The sequence below is a fragment of the Diceros bicornis genome, chromosome 35 (genome assembly GCF_020826845.1).
Source record: "Diceros bicornis minor isolate mBicDic1 chromosome 35, mDicBic1.mat.cur, whole genome shotgun sequence".
Taxonomy (NCBI): Eukaryota; Metazoa; Chordata; class Mammalia; order Perissodactyla; family Rhinocerotidae; genus Diceros; species Diceros bicornis.
In genome coordinates, this window is record NC_080774.1 from 8,948,359 (window position 1) to 8,962,049 (window position 13,691).

Sequence of the window (13,691 nt, forward strand, 5' to 3'; positions counted from 1 at the left end):
AGAGGGGAGGGAGGAATAGCGGAGCACAGAGGATTTTTAGGGCAGTGGAACTATTCTATATGATACTATAATGGTGGATACATGTCATACATTTGTCAAAACGCATAGAATGTACAACACGGAGAGAACCTAACAGAAACTATGGACTTGGGTGATAATGATGTGTCAGTGTAGGTTCATCAGTTGTAACAAATGTATCACACTGGTGTGGGATGTTGGTAGTGGGGGAGACTGTGCATGTGCGGGGGCAGGGGGTTTATGGGAACTCTTTGCATCTTCTGCTCAATTTTGCTCTGAACCTAAAACTGCTCTAAAAAATAAAGTTTACTAAAAAAAAAAAGAAAGAAAGAAAGAAAAAGGGGAAGGAGGTATAAAAATTGACCTGCTCTGGGTGTCAAACATGCTGTGTATACCGCTGTATCTAACACACTTGGAACAGTGGCTGACACAGAGTAAACACTAACTACATAAATGCTTGCTATCATACTTTTTTCTACATTCAAAATATTTCCTAATGAAAACCACATCTAACAATAGCCAAAAAGTGAAAACAATTCAAATATTCACCAGCTGATGACTATATAAACCAAATGTGGTATATCCATACAGTGTAATTCTATTCAGCAAAAAATAAAAAAAAGAACAAACTTCTGATAACATGGATGAATTTCAAAATTATTATGCTAAAAATAATGCTAGGTGAAAAAAAACAGACGGAAAAAAATCACAATCTCTGACTCCATTTATATGAAACATTCAGGAAAGACAAACTGATAGCAACAAAAAGATTAGTGGTTGCTTGATGGTGAGGGTGGGAAGCGGGAGTGACTGCAAATGAGCAAGAGGGATCTTTTTAGGGTAGATGGAAATGTTCTAAAACTGGATTGTGGTAATTGCTGCACAACTCTAAATTCACTAAGAAATCATTGAATTGTACACTTAAATGGGTGAATTTTAAAGATTTTATTTATTTATGTATTTTCCCCCCAAAGCCCCAGCAGATAGTTGTATGTCATAGCTGCACATCCTTCTAGTTGCTGTATGTGGGACAGGGCCTCAGCATGGCCAGAGAAGCAGCGTGTCGGCGGGTGCCCGGGATCCGAACCCGGGCCGCCAGCAGCGGAGCGCGTGCACTCAACCGCTAAGCCACGGGGCCGGCCCAAAATGGGTGAATTTTATATACCTCAATAAAACCATTAAAAAAATAAACACATCTTTAAGCCACGTGACTCATGAGTCTCCAATTTACCTTCTCCAAGCTACACTGTAATTGCAAAATATAGTTAGGTTTATATCTGGATTGACATCTTACTGTAAAGTCACATATCCACTGATCCTGGAATAAACCAACATTCATAGATTCAAGAAACATTTTTAGGGGCCGGCCCCGTGGCTTAGCGGTTAAGTGCGTGCACTCCACTACTGGCGGCCTGGGTTTGGATCCCGCGCAGTCACCAACCCACCGCTTCTCCGGCCATGCTGAGGCGGCATGCCACATACAGCAACTAGAAGAATGTGCAACTATGACATACAACTATCTAGTGGTGCTTTGGGGAGAAAAAGGGGAAAAAAAGGAGGAGGATTGGCAATAGATCTTAGCTCAGGGCTGGTCTTCCTCAGCAAAAAAAAAAAAAAGAAAGAAACATTTTTAGTTGAAATTGCCATACCTTCTCCTAAAAAGTGATTCATCTCTCCTTTAATGCCTCGATTCTCTGAATGGGAATTATAGTTTGGACAATTCGTTTGATAACTAATGACTTCATTGCCCTATATGCCTCTCCTTCACCATACTTAAATCTGTGATTGTTAATTAACTTTTCTCATCTCTGTACACCTTGTCTCACGAGGGGGCAGAGTGAGTGGGACGCTTCTTTGCATTCCTGACAGGTCTACACCCACCTGGATGACTGGAAACTAACGAGACAGAGGGCCTATCTGTCTTGCACACCATTCTGTGGTCTGTGCCTGGCACATAGTAGGTGTTAACAAATATTCAATAATGGATGAAGAAGAAGCATGAGTCAATGACCTCATCACATAGCTCATTTAATTAAAAGAGTTAAGATATTGATGGTATAAAAAATGCTTTATAAATCATGAAACACTAGACGAACATAATAAATCATTATAATGAGACATTCATTGTTAATTGGTTTCTCCTCTCCTTTCAGCTGCTTCACTGTACATTCATTCAACATATGTTTATTATGCACCTACTGTGTGCCAGAAATTATTCTAGACCATGGGGATATAGCAGGGAACAAAACAAACAAAAATCCATGTTCTTTTAGAGCTGACATTCCAATGAGGGGAGATAAACAACAAATAAGTAATACAAATAGTATAGAAGGTGATAAAATATACTGAAGTATTTATGGAAGAAACAATGTCTAGGATTTACTTTAAAATATTCCTTGAAGTGGGAGCAGATGAAACAAAGTTAGCAAAATGTTGATATCAACTGAAGCTAACTGGCAGGTCCCTGGGAGTTCATTATGCTGTTCTTTCAACTTTTGTGCATTAAATTTTCCATATGTGTTTTTTTTTAAGATGCTTAAAAGGTAAAGAAGAGGGAGTGTTGGGGTGGGGGCTGCCATTTTAAATCATGATCAAGGAAGGCTGCACTGAAAAGGTGACAAATGAGTAAAGACCTGAAGGAGGGCAAGAGGGAGCCATGGAGAAATCTAGAGGGAGAGGGTCCCAAGCAAAGGAAACAGCAAGCTTGGAGGCCTAAAGCAGGAGTGGGCCTGGCATGTTAGAGGAAGAGTGAGGAGGTCAGTGGGGCTGGAACAGAGTGAGGGGGCAGAGGAGAGGAAACAATTTCATGGATGCCAACAGGGAGAAAAGTAACTTGACCCGACTTGCTTTTTAAGACGATTGTTCTGTCTGATATGTTAAGAGTAGTTTGGAAGAGGCAGGAATAGAAGCAGAGAGACCAGTTAACCAGTTAAGAGGCTATTGCAAATTGCAATAATCCAGGCAAGCCATGGGGTGCCTTGGACCTGGAGAGAGCAGTGGAGCTGGTGGGAAGTGATGGGATTTGAGCTAAATTTGGAAGGTGGAGCCAACAAGAGCTCTGGTGGATTGGAGTGGGAGGCGAGAGAAAGAGAAGACTCAAGGATGACTCCAAGGCTCTGGGCCAGAGCAACCAGAAGGCTAGAGTTGCTGTTAGCTGAAACGGGGAAGACTAGGGGGAAGCATCTTAGAGTGTGATGCTTCAAGTTTTTGATGCCTGACTGAATCCAAGTCGAGATACTGGGGAGGCTAGTTGGACACTTGAATCTGGAATTCAGAATAGAGGTCTAGGCAGAAGACATGAATTTGGCAGTTTTCAGCATTCAGATGGCATTAAAAAAAACTTTTTATAAAGACAATTTTAAATACATTAAAGAATAGAGATATATTGAGTCCCCATGAACCCATCATCCAGCTACAACAATTATCTACTCATGACCAACCCTACTTCATTGGACTCCCCACCACTTTCCCCCCAACCCTCCAAATTATTTTGAAGCAAATTCCAGACATCACGTAATTTTATTCATGAATATTTCAGTATTCTCTAGGAGAGGAAGACTGCTAGTTAAACAAAATGACAGTACCATGATCACATCTAAAACAACAGTAATTCCTTAACGTCATCAAACGTCTAGTCATATCTACTCTTTGTTCACATTATTTCATATATGTATGAAATACATATATGTATAATTTTTTTTTTTACTGTTGGTTTGTTTGAATCTGGATCCAAAAGAAGTCCATTCTTAAAATTGGTTGATATGTCTTTTAAAATACATATGTTCTTTCTCTCTTTCCTTTTTTCCCTTGCAGTTTCTTTCTTTCTTTTCTTCTTTTTTTTTGTGAGGAAGATCAGCCCTGAGCTAACATCCATGCCAATCCTCCTCTTTTTGCTGAGGAAGACTGGCCCTGAGCTAACATCCGTGCCGATCTTCCTCCACTTTATACGGGACATGCCACAGCGTGGCCTGACAAGTGGTGCGTCGGTGCGCACCCGGGATCTGAACCCGGGCCACCAGCAGTGGAGCGCAAGCACTTAACCGCTACACCACGGGGCCAGCCCCTGCAGTTTATTTCTTGAAGAATGAGATGGTATTTAAAGCCATGAGACTGGATAAGATTTCCAAGAGGGTGAGTATAGTTAGAGAAGAGGTTTGAGGACTGGGGAGTTGACAAACAGATGTTTAACAACTGGTGAGGAGGAAGCCATGATTTGTAGCACTTGCCAATTTCCATGGTGTAAATACTCTTACCATGGCAAGCTGCCAACAGTGTAACAACTGGCAGAATTCCTTAAAATGTATCAATTGGCTCTCTAGGTGTGGATCACTTCAGCACACCCTTAGTTCTAGGCCATCCCACCATTAAGAGGTCAGAGAGAAGAGGAGAAACCAAAACAGACTGAGAAGGAACAGCCAATGAGGTGGGAAGAAAAGTAAGACAGAGTGGTGTTCTGAAGGCCAAATGAAAAATATGCTTCCAAGAAAGTGGGAGTCATCAATTGTATATACAGAAACTGCTGGCGAGATGTCAAGATGAGAACTGGCCATCGGATTAACAACATGGAGGTCACTGGTGACCTTGACAAGAGCGTTTTCAGTGGGGTGGTGGTCATGAGAGGATGGGAGGAGACAAATGTGAGGCAGTACAGATAGATCATTCTTTTGAGGAATTTTACTGCAGAGGAGTGATTCCGAATTAGGGGCGATTTTGTCCCCAGGGGACATTTGGCAATGTCTGGAGACTGGGGGGCGGGGTAGGGGGCAGGTTGCTCCTGGCATCTAGGGGTAGAAACCAGAGATGCTGCTAAACATCCTATAATGCATGGACAGACCCCCCACAACAAAGTGGAGCAGAAATGTAAATGTATAAATTTAAATATCAAGTCCAAAACATCAAAGTGTCAAGATTGAGAAGTCCTGTTGCAAAGGGAAGGAGGAAGTGGGTGGTAGCCGGTTGGGGAAGTAGATAAATAGAGGATTTTTTTTAAGATGGGAGAAATAACATGTTTATATGCTGATGGGAATGAAGGAGAACATCACTGGTTAAATGGTAGGAGAAAAGTTATAATTTCTATCAAGAAATAGTGCTAAAACACACCTGTGGGGTTGATAAACCCACACAAAGAATATATGAAGCAAAATATTTATAGAGAAAAAAATAAAGAGGCAAAAGAGAATTCACCGGCCGCCCGGTGGCTTAGCAGTTAAGTGCGCGCGCTCCACTACTGGCGGCCCAGGTTCGGATCCCGGGCGTGCACCGTTGCACGGCTTCTCTGGCCATGCTGAGGCCGCGTCCCACATACAGCAACTAGAAGGATGTGCAGCTATGACATACAACTATCTACTGGGGCTTTGGGGGGAAAAATAAATAAATAAAATTATAAAACAAAAAAAAGAATTCAACTCCTCTGGAAATTTTTTTACAATCCTCTTTAAAATCAATTAACTCAACGTAGGATGAATTCCTCGGTTAGGTTCCATTAACATAACGTAAGTCAGATCATACTGATTTTAATATTATTCAAAGGACAAGTATAGCATTTTATTTTATTTTATTTTTTTATTTTTTCCCCAAAGCCCCAGTAGATAGTTGGACGTCATAGTTGCACATCCTTCTAGTTGCTGTATGTGGGACGAGGCCTCAGCATGGCCGGAGAAGCAGTGCGTCGGTGCGCACCAGGGATCTGAACCCAGGCCACCAGCAGCGGAGCACGTGCACTTAACCACTAAGCCACAGGGCGGCCCAGGACAAGTATAGCATTAAACTAACATGGGACACACACGAAATATATCCAAGGGGACAAGCCCTTCTCTTTCTCATGGAATCATCTTTTAAAATGAAAATTTTGGAATTTGAGGGGACTTTAGAGGTTACTGCACTTTCACTGGTCATTTTATGGGTGAGGAAACTGAGGCCCAGGGATGGTAATTGACGTGAACAGACACACAGCTGTCTGCGAACTTTTAGGTAAGCCATAAATGCAGAATGACATAGATATTGTGAATCGGATACATTAGAGGAACAATTTGTAAATGTAAATGTTCTGCTCCACTTAATTTCTTCCCCCTCTCCCCCAAAGCCCCAGTAGATAGTTGTACGTCATAGCTGCACATCCTTCTAGTTGCTGTACGTGGGACACGGCCTCAGCATGGCCGGAGAAGCGGTGCATCCGTGTGCACCTGGGATCCCAACCCAGCCCGCCAGTATCCGAGCGCACGCACTTAACCACCAAGCCACAGGGCCGGCCCCCTCCACTTAATTTCTAAACGTCCAGCAGTCTCTTAAGAATGAAAATCTTTCCCAGCTACATTAGACATTTTTTCTTTGATCTGTCTTTTGTACAAGGGGAAAAACACAACACTTGTAAACTGCTCTAAGGGAAACATTACTTAACATCCCTTAAGCGTCTCCTGGCAGTGATAGCCTTCCTTTCAGTGGAAAAGTAACTTTAGGACAAAGAATTTGCCTGGACAACTGGAGGGAATAAATACGTATGGCCATCCTTCCAAACTATTTTCCCTCTTTTCGGTAAAAGTGGCTGGTAAAGTAACATATTCTAAGGTTCTAAGATGTCTGGATTGGCATTTTGTTTGTGAGATGGTCAGATAAGTAAGGCTAGAGCAATTAACTCATTCACACACAAATGCAAAAACCAAGAGGGCTTGCCAAGTCGGAGTTCAATTGCCATAAAACGAAATTTTCTGGAGATTTTAATACTATTAACAACCCCGTCCAAGAAAGTCCTCTCTATAAGTCCTGCGCTTTATTGATCAACCTCTTACTCTGATTACTCTGACTGATTCTTTGCTGATTCCTAACTATGGGTTTGTCTCAGGGATCAGAGTCTATCCCCTAATTCCACTAGAACCTCCTGTTTCCCAGGTCTTTATTTATTTTCCCGATCTTTCATGTTTATTTTTATTTGCTCTGCGATATCACCCAGGCCATCAGCTGCCCCCTCACACTCAATGTGCTCAGAATTAAACTCATCTTCCACTCCCTTCCAGAGGACTCCAAGCCCAATTACCTATTTCTAGAAGTTTGCTCGGGACAATCCCAGTTTATGCCTACTGTCCCAGAAGAATTAATCATCGCATGCTCTTTCATGCTCAAGAGTTTAGATGACAAATATATCGTCAAACCTATTTCCATCAAAGGCACTGCTTTGCTGTGTTCCAAGTCAACTAGACTCAAAACCTCAACCTGACCTAAATCCAACGCAGTGAAATCTTCTTTTAGAATGTCTCTCAAATCTCCCCTTATTTTTACCTTCCCAGTATCACCCACTAAGCTCTTACATGGGGACCACTAATCAAACTTCTCCCTCCCTGGTATTCTCTCCCTCCCATCCATCTGGTTTACTGTAACTAACTCAATCTTATAAAAATTCTGATTTTATCCTGCCCCTCTGCTTGAAAATTTAAATATAATAACTCAATAAACATTTACTAGGTATTTACTATGTGCAAAGCACTCTGTCTTGGCCCTCAAAAACCTTCATTCATTCAATACATATTTGAGTGCCTACTGTATGCACCTCACGGTCCCAGGCATTGGGGCAACAATGATGATAGGTATGACCTATGACCATGTGAAAAAACTTAACTAGCAACATAAGACAGCCAGATAATGGTTCCAGGAGAAGTCTTCAGGGGATTTGTGATGAAATGGCAAATGAGTGAATTTTTTTTTTTTTTTGTGAGGAAGATTAGCCCCGAGCTAACATCCGATGCCAATCCTCCTCTTTTTGCTGAGCAAGATTGGCCCTGGGCTAACAGCCACGCCCATCTTCCTCTACTTTATATGGGATGCCGCCACAGCATGGCTTGACAAGTGGTGTGTCAGTCTGCACCCGGGATCCAAACCTGTGAATCTGGGCCGCTGAAGTGGAGTGTGCGAACCCAACTGCTACACCACTAGGCTGGTGCATAAGTGAATTTTTTTAAAGCACTGCAAGAAGCAAGAACTCACACAGATGCTTGTACACTGATGTTCATTATAGCATTACTCACAATGGCCAAAAGGTAGAAACATCCATCAACAGATGCATGGATAAACAAAATGTGGTATATCCATACAATGGAATATTATTCAGCCATAAAAAGGACTGACGTTCTGATACATGCTACATCATGGATGAACCCCAAAACCTTGATTCTAAGTGAAAGGAGCCAGTCAGGAAAGGACAAATGGACTCATTTGTTTAACGGGTACAGCGTTTCTGTACCCATTTGGGCTGATGAAAAAGTTTTGTAAATAGACAGTACTGATGGTTGCACAACATTATAATGTAATTAATGCCACTGAATTGTACACTTAGAAATGGTTAAAACAGAAAATTGTTATATATAAAATTAATATGCTAAAAACCATTGTATACTTTAAATGGGTGAGTTCTATGATATGTGAATTATATACTTTAAATGGGTGAGTTCTATGATATGTGAATTATATCTCAATAAAACTATTAAAAAAGTGCTTGAGAGTCAAGCACAGAAACTGTGGAATGACTTGGAAAGAAACAAGGGGCAGAAAAAGTGATGGTTGCTCAGGCAAATGGTTCTCATAGCGGTGGATAAAGGCAGAATGGTGCCCTAGTGTGGAGAATCTGTCATGTCCTTTGTCCTGCTAATAGAATACAGTTTAAAGTTCTAAGCTCCATCCTGGCTCTCAAATATGTGGAGCATTGCCTCCTGCTAGGGCAGCTTTGTCCCCATCATACTCTGCCCTAAGGTTTCCTTCCTGCTAGGCTTGATCATGTCATATAGCTGGCCCAGTATACTCTTTTCTCATCAAGCCTTCCCAATTTGGCTCACTTCTTCTCAGCTCAGTTAGTTTGAGTGCCCTCTTCACTAAATCTTCTCCAACCAACCTCAGCAACAACAGCTTGCCCTTTCTCTGTGCTTCTACAGTGCTGGGCAGTCATGTCAGTCTTCCAGTGTTTCTTGGTTTCTATCTTGATATACACATTTCTCATCAGATGGTTAAGGTCTGGGAGAGCAGAGTTCACATTTACATTTCTTGTACATCCTTTCAATAGCTGGCATAGCACAATGAACACAGCAATCTCTCCATCTTGTTGCCCTAACGTGTTACTACAAATTACAGTGTAGCAGTGACTATCCTATAATGGCTGAGAGGGCCAGCCCTGGATTCAGAAACACTTAGGGTTAATTGCCATTTCTGTCAACTTCCAGGTGTGTAAGTTTCAGCAATTTATTTGATTTCCATAGGCCTCAGCTTCTTGATCTAGAAAAGGGGATAGCACTTGTATCTGCCACAAATGTTCTTGCAAGGGTTAAATAGGACTTAAAAATGTAAAGTGTTTAGCACACTGCCAGGTCTCCTGTAAATTGGAGCTCCAGTGTTAAAGCAAAGTGGAAAATCATGATTGATGATTTATCTCAAAATCAACACAGAACAGATGTGGCCCTAAAATTACACTCTCCTAATGGAATGGTCTTCCAAACTTCTATAAACAAAATGAAGGGGGAAACAAACCAAATGGCTTTTGGTGTAATAGTATTACATCCCTTTCTGGACAGAGCTCCAAACTTGTTATTAAGGTCTTCAGTACTAATAATTTTGGAGAAAAGGAAAATGCAGAATAAAACAACTCTCATAAATCTTGTTCAAGTATTTCCATGTACTGTAATCTTCCCACACATATGACAGTAATTAGTGGCATTATTAAAATGATAAATGTAAACAGGAAGCTTGGAAAAAGAACAAGGTGACTGTTGTCCTCAGCATTTTTTTTTTTTTAATTTTTTGTTTATTGCAGTAATCAGCATGTTTTTGACTTAGGTAATTTTTTCTGATATTTGCTTTTCTATCTATCCTTTTTGTGTGTGTGAGGAAGATCAGCCCTGAGCTAACATCCGTGCCCATCTTCCTCTACTTTATATGGGATACCGCCACAGCATGGCTTGACAAGTGGTGCGTCGGTGTGCACCCGGGATCCGAACCCGCAAACTGTTGGGCCGCCGAAGCAGAGTGCGTGCACCCAACTGCTACGCCACCGGGCTGGCCCCTATCTATCTTTTTTAAAAAGCAGTTTTTCTCCCCGGTTATTAAGGTAACACATCTTAATTATAGTATGTATGATTTAGAACATACAAGTCTTTGCAATTGCTCCTGTCTGAAGATAATCACTGTTAACAGTGGTGTATGTGCTCCCATAGTTTCTTCTGGAGTACATACAGTTAAATAACAATTAAATAAACCATCCTCAACGTTTTTTTTAACCAACAATGTAACCTAAGGCATCTTCCTATGACAGAACAGATAGAGCCCTTTATTATTTTTAATGGCTGCATGTTTCATTTTATGGATGTACCATAACTTATTTATCCAAGTCTCTATTAAAAGTGACTGAATTATTTGCAGGGGTGAGGCTGTGTGCGCGCACGCGCGCACGTGCATGTGTATGTGTCTTTTAGCATTCAACCATGCTTGAAGTTGAGTTGCTGGATCAAAAAGAATGAACATTTAAAAATCCGATACAATTAAAAAAAGACAAATAATCTCATGATTATTACCAAATTGCCTTCCCTAAAAAGTCGTACCTGTAACAATCCTCGTTTAATGTCGACTTCACATTTTGATTAAAGCTGTATTTTTAAATCCATTACGCTATACTTCATGTATAATTTATTCTAAATCCTTTGGAAACTGTTCTCTCGGGTACATTAAAAAACAAAACAAGACACCTACCATTATACAGCACCAACAGGAAATGATTTAAAAACCAGGTCTTTAGCTCTTACTGTCTGTGCTCCCCCTGCTGGCACTAATGGAATGGACACAATAGCGAGTTGGTTTCCATCACAAAGGTTCCACAATTAAAAAAAAAATACATTTGTTAGAAACAAACCTTTAATCCTTTTTTAAAAAATGTTTTGTGTATATATACTTATTAATTATTGATAGGCCTTATTTTTTAGAGCAGTTTTAGGTTCACAGCAAAATTGTGCAGAAAGTACAGAGTTCCCATACACCCCTCTGCACCCCCGCACACCCACAACCTCCCCTGCTATCAACATTCCACGCCACAGCGGAACGTTTGTCACAACTGATGAGAAACCTTTAATCTTGATATGAATCACTGTGGCTTTCTTCCTTTCTGACATGTCTCTGAGTCTGTAACATAAGTTTCAACCCAAACACTCAGAATCTGATTTTAGATAAGAATTCTAATTATAGAACAACACTGAAGACTGTACTTTCGTGTATCTATAGAGTATGTCTTTACACACCCACACTCTTGGGTATGTGGAATGTGGTACTTAGTCCATAATTCAGACGTTTAGTGAACAGACACTCAAGAGCATTTAACTCATAAATTAAAATTACATATTAACGCATAAAACCAAAATGGAAATACTCTAGGCGATCAAGTATCACTGTAAAGTTCCTTTTAATACAATTTTAAACTTAGTTCTGCTTCTATATAGCCTTCCCCTTGTCCTTAGTAGCACAATACAAATAATCAGGGTAGCAACACACTCAGTTAAAATTTTCCTCTTTGGGGCTGGCCCCGTGGCTTAGCGGTTAAGTGCACGTGCTCCGCTGCTGGCGGCCCGGGTTCGGATCCCGGGCGCGCACCGACGCACCGCTTCTCCGGCCACGCTGAGGTGGCGTCCCACACACAGCAACTAGAAGGATGTGCAACTACGACATACAACTATCTACCGGGGCTTTGGGGAGAAAAAGGGGAAAAAAAAAAAAAGGATGATTGGCAATAGATGTTAGCTCAGGGCTGGTCTTCCTCAGCAAAAAAAAGAGGATTGGCATGGATGTTAGCTCAGAGCTGATCTTCCTCACAATAAAAATAAATAAAATAAAATTTTCCTCTTTCCAGACTCCCTTGTAGCTAGAGGCCAAGGAGACACAACAGCCAAGTCTCTGGGTAGGATTTCTGGGAAAGGTAGTTAAGGTGGTACTCAGCTGGTATGCCCATTCAGCCCTCTTGCTCTCCCCTCTTCTTCCTCCAAAGCCCAGAGATACAGGAGCATCTAGAGACTATCGGGATGAGAGCTGCATGCAAAGGAGGGTGAAGCAGGAAAACAGGAGGAGCCTGGGTCCCCAATGACACCCTTAAATGGCTGCCCCATTCAGGGACTACTTCCAGATTCCAAGAAAAACAAAGCCCCCAGAGCACTCTAAACTTGGTTTTCTGTGCTTGTGGCCAAATACAATCCCAACACAGATACTGAAACAACTGCCTCTTAAAAGCCAAACACGTAAAGGTGCAATAGAGGTGGCAGTGCAATAACCTCATGTCCAAGAGCACTTCCTGATATATCTAATTTATAACCTTAACATACGAGGAAATGTGTAGTCTCGTATGATTTTGGAAGAACTCACATAATGGCTATACTGTCAGCCAAATAACGAAAACTTCTTAAATGCTAAAAACTGACCAAATATAAAAGTGAATGTCACATAAGGATAGACTAAATATAGACTCCAGAAATGAACCCATACATTTATGGTCAACTGATTTTTAACAAGGGGACCAAGACAATATAAAAGTGAAACATGGGGGCCAGCGCCGTGGCCTAGTGGTTAAGTCTGGTGCGCTCTGCTTTGGCAGCCCAGGTTCGTGGGTTTGGATCCTGTGTGCAGGCCTACACCACTCGTCAAGCCATGCTGTGGTGGCGACCCACATACAAAACAGAGGAAGACTGGCACAGATGTTAGCTCAGGGCGAATCTTCCTCACCAAAAAAAGACAAAGCGAAAGAATAGTCTTTTCAACAAACAGTACTGCAGTAAATGGAGAGCCACACGCAAAAGAATAAAGCTGGACTCCTACCTCACTTCATATACAAAAATTAACTCAAAGTAGATCAAAGACCTAAATGTAAGAGCTAAAAGTATAAAACGTTTAGAACACAGGAGTAAATCAACACTTTGGATTAGGCAATGGTTTTTTAGATATGAAAAAGTAGATAAATGGGACTTTACCAAAATTAAAAACCTCTGGGCTTCAAAGGACACAATCAAGAAAGTGAAAAAACCACCACAGACGGGAGAAAATTTTTGCAAATCATGTATCTGATAAGAGCCTAGTATCAAGAATACATATAAAGAGGGGCCAGCCCGGTGGCGTAGCCGTTAAGTTTGCACATTCTGCTTCAGCGGCCCGGGGTTCACCGGTTCGGATCCTGGGCGCGGACCTACTCAGCACTCATCAAGCCATGCTGAGGCAGCGTTCCACATAGAAGAGCCACAACTCTACAACTATGATACACAACTATGCCCTGGAGCTTTGGGGAAAAAAAAGAAAAAGAGGAACATTGGCAACAGACGTTAGCACAGGGCCTATCTTCCTCAAAAAATAAAATAAAATAAAATAAATAAGTAAATAAATTTCTAAAAAAAAAAAAAGTTAAAAAAAAAAAATATATATATGGGCTGGCCCCGTGGCTTAGCGGTTAAGCACTCGAGCTCCGCTGCTGGCGGCCCGGGTTCGGATCCCGGCACGCACCGAGGTACCGCTTCTCCGGCCATGCTGAGGCTGCGTCCCACATACAGCAACTAGAAGGATGTGCAGCTATGACATACAACTATCTACTGGGGCTTTGGGGGGAAAAAATAAATAAAATTATTAAAAAATATATATATATACATAAAGAACTTGTGCAACTCAACAACAAAAAGACA